This window comes from Pinus tabuliformis, chromosome 8 (assembly GCF_031772625.1).
Source record: "Pinus tabuliformis cultivar Carrire ecotype Pingquan chromosome 8, CPIR1, whole genome shotgun sequence".
Classification (NCBI taxonomy): domain Eukaryota; kingdom Viridiplantae; phylum Streptophyta; class Pinopsida; order Pinales; family Pinaceae; genus Pinus; species Pinus tabuliformis.
Genome location: NC_142294.1, coordinates 1,879,797,470 through 1,879,804,177, shown reverse-complemented (window position 1 = coordinate 1,879,804,177; position 6,708 = coordinate 1,879,797,470). Strand labels below are relative to the sequence as shown.

General features: G+C 36.8%; 1 pseudogene; it reads left to right on the top strand.

The window, feature by feature from the left end:
• The first annotated feature begins 866 nt into the window (after window positions 1-866).
• LOC149243894 (cullin-1 pseudogene) lies at window positions 867-2,798 on the top strand (annotated as a pseudogene).
• The last annotated feature ends 3,910 nt before the right edge of the window (window positions 2,799-6,708 follow it).

Here is a 6,708-nt window from a genome sequence, read left to right as displayed (position 1 = left end):
AAACTAAACATATATAAATTGAACAAAAACATGGATTAATATTTTTAATTAAGGAGATTTACTCCTACTTTACCATAAAAGTTCTTAACGTGTAAAAATAAATTGTTTCAATATCATAAGTCAATACTATGACTTATCAATACCACATACACAAAAACTCATAAGTCATTTACTTCATATGAGAGTTATTTATATGACTTTATTTTTAAACGAGACAATTACTTCAAAGATAAATATGAACCATTGATATAAAATAAAAAATATTAAATATAAAAGAAAAATAAATTAAATTCTATTTAAATAGTGTATGCTATTTTTTTTTCAAATAATTGATTGAATAGTATGACAAAACAAAACAAAACAAGGGAAACCAATCTGCATAACCGTCGACCAAAAGGTATTATATTGACCCCGTGTCCTATAAATTCAATTCAATTTCAGCGTGCAATTTTAGAGTTTGATAGTAAAGTGGTGATGCGAGAGATCTTGTACTCGCTTTGTCGCAACTCCCAACTCGTGAAATAATATTGTTATTGTGTGGAGGCACCGAGTGGAAATCTCTAATGGCGGGCAAGTCGAAGTCGAAGTCGAAGTCGAAGTCGAAGTCGAAGTCGAAGAAATCGAATAAAGAAGAGAAGGTCACGTAGAAGAATGAAGAGATTATATTGAAGCTGGCGGCGGAGGAAGGGAAGATAGAGTGGGAGGAAGGACAAGCTTTGATCTCAAGAGGTTTGGGAAACTTGAGAAAAAGAGTAGAAGGCAACTTTAAGAAGGATGAATTATTTTTCTCCTATGAGGAGTTTATGGAGGTTTATTTGACTATTTGCCAACTGTCTTTTCAAGGCCACCATCAGCAACTGTACGAAATGTACAGGAAGTCGTTTGAACTATACATATCTTTGGTGGTTTTACGGGCATTGAGTAAACAAGAGGGTGGTGATGGTGAGTTCATTTGTAGGGAATTTGAAAAACGTTGGGAAAATTACAAGATCATGGTCCAATGCATGTCACACATGTTCTCTCATTTGGATCGCTACTTCGTGCGCAGAAAGACCGGCGTTGTGCTGCCCAGTCTCAGAGCAGTTGCGTTGCTCTGCTTCCGTGAGCTTGTGTATGATCATGTATGGGTGGATGTGAAGAATGGCGTGTTGGATTTGATAAATCGAGGGCGCGAGGGAGAGAAGATTGGCAGGGCTTTGGTGAAACACGTTGTGAACGTTTTCTTGGAAATTGGTAATGGTAATGGTATGGACACGTACAAGAATCATTTCGAAAAGCCCATTTTTGAAGATACTGCAACTTACTATGCTCGAAAGGCGGCTTTATGGATTGTACAGGAATCCTTGCCCCAATATATGCTAAAAGTTGAAGAGTGTCTGAAACATGAGAAGCACAAAGTTGCCCCTTATTTGCACTCCAGCAGCGAGCACAACTCAATGGAGATAGTAGAATATGAACTCCTCTTCCGCTATGAAACTCAACTTTTGGAAAAACAGGATTCTTGTTGCCGTGTGTTGTTCAAGGATGACAAGAAAGACGACCTTTCCAGGATGTATAGGTTGTTTGGTAAGATACGCCAGGGTTTGGAACCAGTGGCATGTATTTTAAAAGAACATGTAACTACCGAAGCAATAGCATTGATTAAATGGGCAGAGGATGCTGGGAATGACAAGCATGAATATGTGCGCAAGCTTATTGAAATCCATGGCAAGTATAAGAGTTATGTAGAGCATGAATTTCAAAAGCACAAGCTTATTCTTCTGGCTTTCAGGGAAGCATTTTCTGTAATGTTTGATAAAAGAGTGGGAGGAAGCACGAGTGCAGAGTTGTTGGCAGAATTTTGTGATAGTGTACTCAGGAAACCTAAACTGATGGACGATCATATTGAGAGCATTTTCCAAAAAATCGGAGAACTTGTTTATTACGTTACGTATAAAGATTTATTTGCAGAATCTTGCAACAAGAAATTAGCCAAGAGATTATTGTTCGACAGGAGAATGGATATTGATCATGAACGGAACATACTGTCCGAGTTGAAGAAGGAGTGTGGTACTCTGTTGACATCAAAGATGCAGGGCATGCTAAATGATTTCGCTGCTTCAAACGAAATTCAAGCTAGTTTTACGGCAAATTCAAATACCAAGCTTACAATATCTTTGGGTGTTAAAGTGTTGAATACCGCAGTCTGGCCAAAATACAACTATTCTAAACTTAATATACCTTCAGAAATGTTCAGATGCGTTGAGGCGTTCAACGAATTTTATCATGAAATCCATAAGGGTCGTCAACTTACATGGATATATTCTTTGGGGACATGCGACATCATTTCCAGATTTGATATTAAGACAATAGAAATAACGGGTTCAACATGTCAGGCAGTTGTGTTATTGTTATTCAATGATGCTGGACAATTGAGTTATCAAGAAATCCAATCTCAATTAAATTTAGAAGAGGAAGAGGTTGCCGCACTGTTACATTCCCTTGCATGCGGAAAGTATAATATTCTGCTGAAGAATCCAGTGAACAAATCCATATCATCAGGGGACCATTTTGAATTCAATCCCAAATTTACACACAAATTGAAAAAGATTAAGATTCCACTTCCACAACTGGTGGATGTGCAGGAAAAGAAAGTTACTGAAGTTGTCAAGCAGGAAAGGGGCTGCGTTATAGACTGTGTCATTGCGCGCATAATGAAAGCCAGAAAAGTTTTATCTCAGCAACAACTAATCAGTGAATGTGTTGAGCAACTTCAGAAGATATTCAAGCCAGAAATTAAATGCATAAGCAACAACTAATCAGTGAATGTGTTGAGCAACTTCAGAAGATATTCAAGCCAGAAATTAAATGCATAAAGAAGAGAATTAACGAATTGATAACCAGGGAAATTTTTGTAAGGACTTTGGACACCACATATCTCCACAATGGTATGATATTGTCCACTTTGGGCCTAAGCCCTCATGGATTTGCTTTTGGACTTACCCCAAAAGGCCTCATACCAATGGAGATATTTGTCCATCCTTATATATCCATGATCCTCCCCACCTCTAGTCAATGTGGGACTTTGGTCGTATACCCAACAATCCTCCCCTCGAACAAAGGACCATCGAGTCTCCCCTCAAACGATTATCCATCCGTCCACTCTCTACCAACCAGGATTCTCCGCTCCAATGCGTTGGAAGCACACGCCTTACATGGAGCACCACATGCCTCGAGAGCTTGCTCTATCCCAGGTCAACTCCTCTTCACCGTGTTGGGACCAGGACACGTCCATGAAGAATCCGGAGCACACCGCCTGTCTAACCGAGCTCATCCACGGATCCCATCATGATATTACCGGGGCCCACCACCTTCGTTCGGTATTCCGAGGATTCATCCACTTGTCTAACTTCGGGGCATGGCTCCGATACCACTTGTAAGGACTTTGGACACCACATATCTCCACAATGGTATGATATTGTCCACTTTGGGCCTAAGCCCTCATGGATTTGCTTTTGGACTTACCCCAAAAGGCCTCATACCAATGGAGATATTTGTCCATCCTTATATATCCATGATCCTCCCCACCTCTAGTCAATGTGGGATTTTGGTCGTATACCCAACAATTTTGGAATGCGACGAAGAGGATTCCACTGTATTAACATATGTGGCCTAGAACATGTACTTCATTCGTTGAAAACAATATTTAGTTTTTCATTTTAATTATTACTCACTTCCAATTTTGTTGTTGTCCTCAAATGTCATTTCCTTCTTCCATTTTTTGATGCTGTATGTATGTTTTCTTTTGGAGTATCTCGCAAGCTAATCTTAACACACCATAATGTAGATGGTTTGTTATCAGATCATTTGTACATGATTATTTTATGTATGTTTTACAACCGAACACTTTATTTGATTTCTGATAACATAACCTGCTTCAAATCTTTGCATGATCTTGCCCAAAATATCTATAAACAAAACTAAGCTATTTAAGAGTGTAGCATAGTAATTTTTTTAAATAATATTTTTTGTTTAAATAATTTCTTCATGGTTAAAATTTCTATTTTTTATTTAATAGTTAAATTAACTACTTCTCTAACAACATGGCCGAGTATGAATCTATGTGGCCTAGAACATGTACTTCATTCGTTGAAAACAATATTTATTTTTTCATTTTAATTATTACTCACTTCCAATTTTGTCGTTGTCCTCAAATGTCATTTCCTTCTTCCATTTTTTGATGCTGTATGTATGTTTTCTTTTTGAGTATCTCGCAAGCTAATTTTAACACACCATAATGTAGATGGTTTGCTATCAGATCATTTCTACATGATTATTTTATGTATGTTTTACAACCGAACACTTTATCTGATTTCTGATAACATAACTTGCTTCAAATCTTTGCATGATTATAAACAAAACTAAGATATTTAAGAGTGTAGCATAGTATGTTTTTTAAATAATATTTTTTTGGTTAAATAATGAATTCATATAGGTGAGGATAGTTTTTAGATAGGAGGAATGATCTGTTGTAGAGTTTTAGTGAACCCAACGTTTCGGACTACCAAGTGAGTCCATCATCAAGGGATGTGTCAATAGATATTCTTAAGATCTAAAGAATATCTATTGACCCATCCCCTGATGATGGACTCACTTGGTAGTCCGAAACGTTGGGTTCACTAAAACTCTACAACAGGTCATTCCTCCTATCTAAATAATATTTCATTGTTTAAATAATTTTTTCATGGCTAAAATTTTTATTTTTTATTTAATAGTTAAATTAACTATTTCTCTATTATTTTAACAAAATTGAGTGAGTGATAATTTCATTTAATTTTAAATTTTCCAAAATACAATTGAATTAAAACCAATCTAGATATATCATGCCCAATGAGGGATCAAATTACTAGAGGTGCAAACCTGTCCTCAAATTCTACACTCCAAAAGGAAGGCTTGCACCTCTAGGGATTTGATCCCTTTTAGTGCATGATAGATCTAGAATTAAATGGATCTTGGTTGGTTTGAGCTTAAAACAACAATGTCTTTGTTCTTGCCTTGAACGATTTGTATGTGTGTGTTTGGATTCTAATGTATTATTTTCTTGATAATATATTATTTTCTAAGAAAGAAATAATCACTGAATCATTTGCTTGCCTTGTTGGGACTGCTTCTATCCATTTGGTAAAGTAATCAGTGGTTGTGAGAATCCAACGATGCTGACCTGATGAAGGAGGATGGATTTCCCCTATGAAATCTAATCCCCATTGCTGGAAGGGTGCTTCAACATATATAGGAACCAAAGGCAGTGGCACAAGCTTCCTCTTTCCTTCAAACACTTGACATTCATGACATGTAGCGATCTTTTTATAGATATCTCTGAACATGGTTGGCCAAAAATAGCCAGCCCTCAAGATCTTGTTTGCAGTAGCTTTCCAATTACTTTATCAGCTTCTTCTTCAATAAGGCAATTTAACAATATCCCTCCTGCATCTTTCCAAAACAAATTTTGGTCATACAAAAAATATGTTAGATATTTTACCCTGACAAACCAGGCTTTGGATTTTGAAAGATTATCAAGATCTTTATTATGCTGCAAAATAAATGCTACATCCTTGTACCATTCTGACAACAAGAATTTTTCATTTATTTGGACCAATTCCTCTTCATTTTCAGAAATTTCTGAGATCTCTGTACTCAAGTTAATATCAAGACAGTCCAAATTTGATTGTGTCAGCAGCTTGGCTAAGCCTTGACCCTTAACCAACTTTGTGGGTTTAATCTCAATGTCATACTCTAACAATTTTGCTATCCACTTGCCCCTTTTTCCATCTGGATCAGCCTGTGTTAGAATATCCTTTATAACAACACTTGGAACGTAGGCAACAATGTGAGAATGCAAAACATAAATTCTGAAATCCTTTATTGCTTTCACCAAAGCATAGGCTTGCTTCTCTAGGATGTTATATTTCAGTTCAGCATTTGCTAATGTCTTGCTAAAGAAAGAAATAGGCTGTTCAGTACCTTGACTTCCCTTTTGCAGCAGAACTCCAGCAATTGTGTCCTCAAAAGCAAATGTAAAAATAAGGAATTCCTTGGTAAAATCTGGGCTGATAAGTACTGGTGCTTGTGTGAGTGCCTTCTTGATCTCCTCAAATGATTTCTTTGCTTCAGCTATCCACTTGAAATCCATTCCCTTTTTTAACATCTTTGTTATACTCTTGACAACTTCAGCAAAGTTAGGAATGAATCTCCTAACAAAGTTAACTTTTCCAAGGAAAGATTGAATCTCTTTCCTACTTCTTGGAAAATCTAGCTTTTGAATTGCGCTAACTCTATTATGATCAATCCTAATCCCTTCTTTAGAAATAATATGACCGAGAAGTTTTCCAGAGGTTAAAGCAAAAATACTTTTGGTTGGATTAAGAGAAATACCAAACCTTCTACACTTCAGCAGAACTCTTTCGAGGTGCTTCAAATGATCTTCTTCTCTCTTTGAAAAAATTGTGATGTCATCAAGATAAACCACCACTGACTTGTCCTTTTCTTCAGCAAAAGCAATATCCATTGCTCTCTGGAAGGTGGCTCCTGCATTCATGAGACCAAAAGGCATCTTGGCGTACATGAATGTTCCCCATGGCGTTGTGAAGGTTGTTTTCTCTTGATCATCTGGATGAACAAGAATCTGATTGTACCCTGAGAAACCATCAAGCATAGACATCCTTTGTGAAC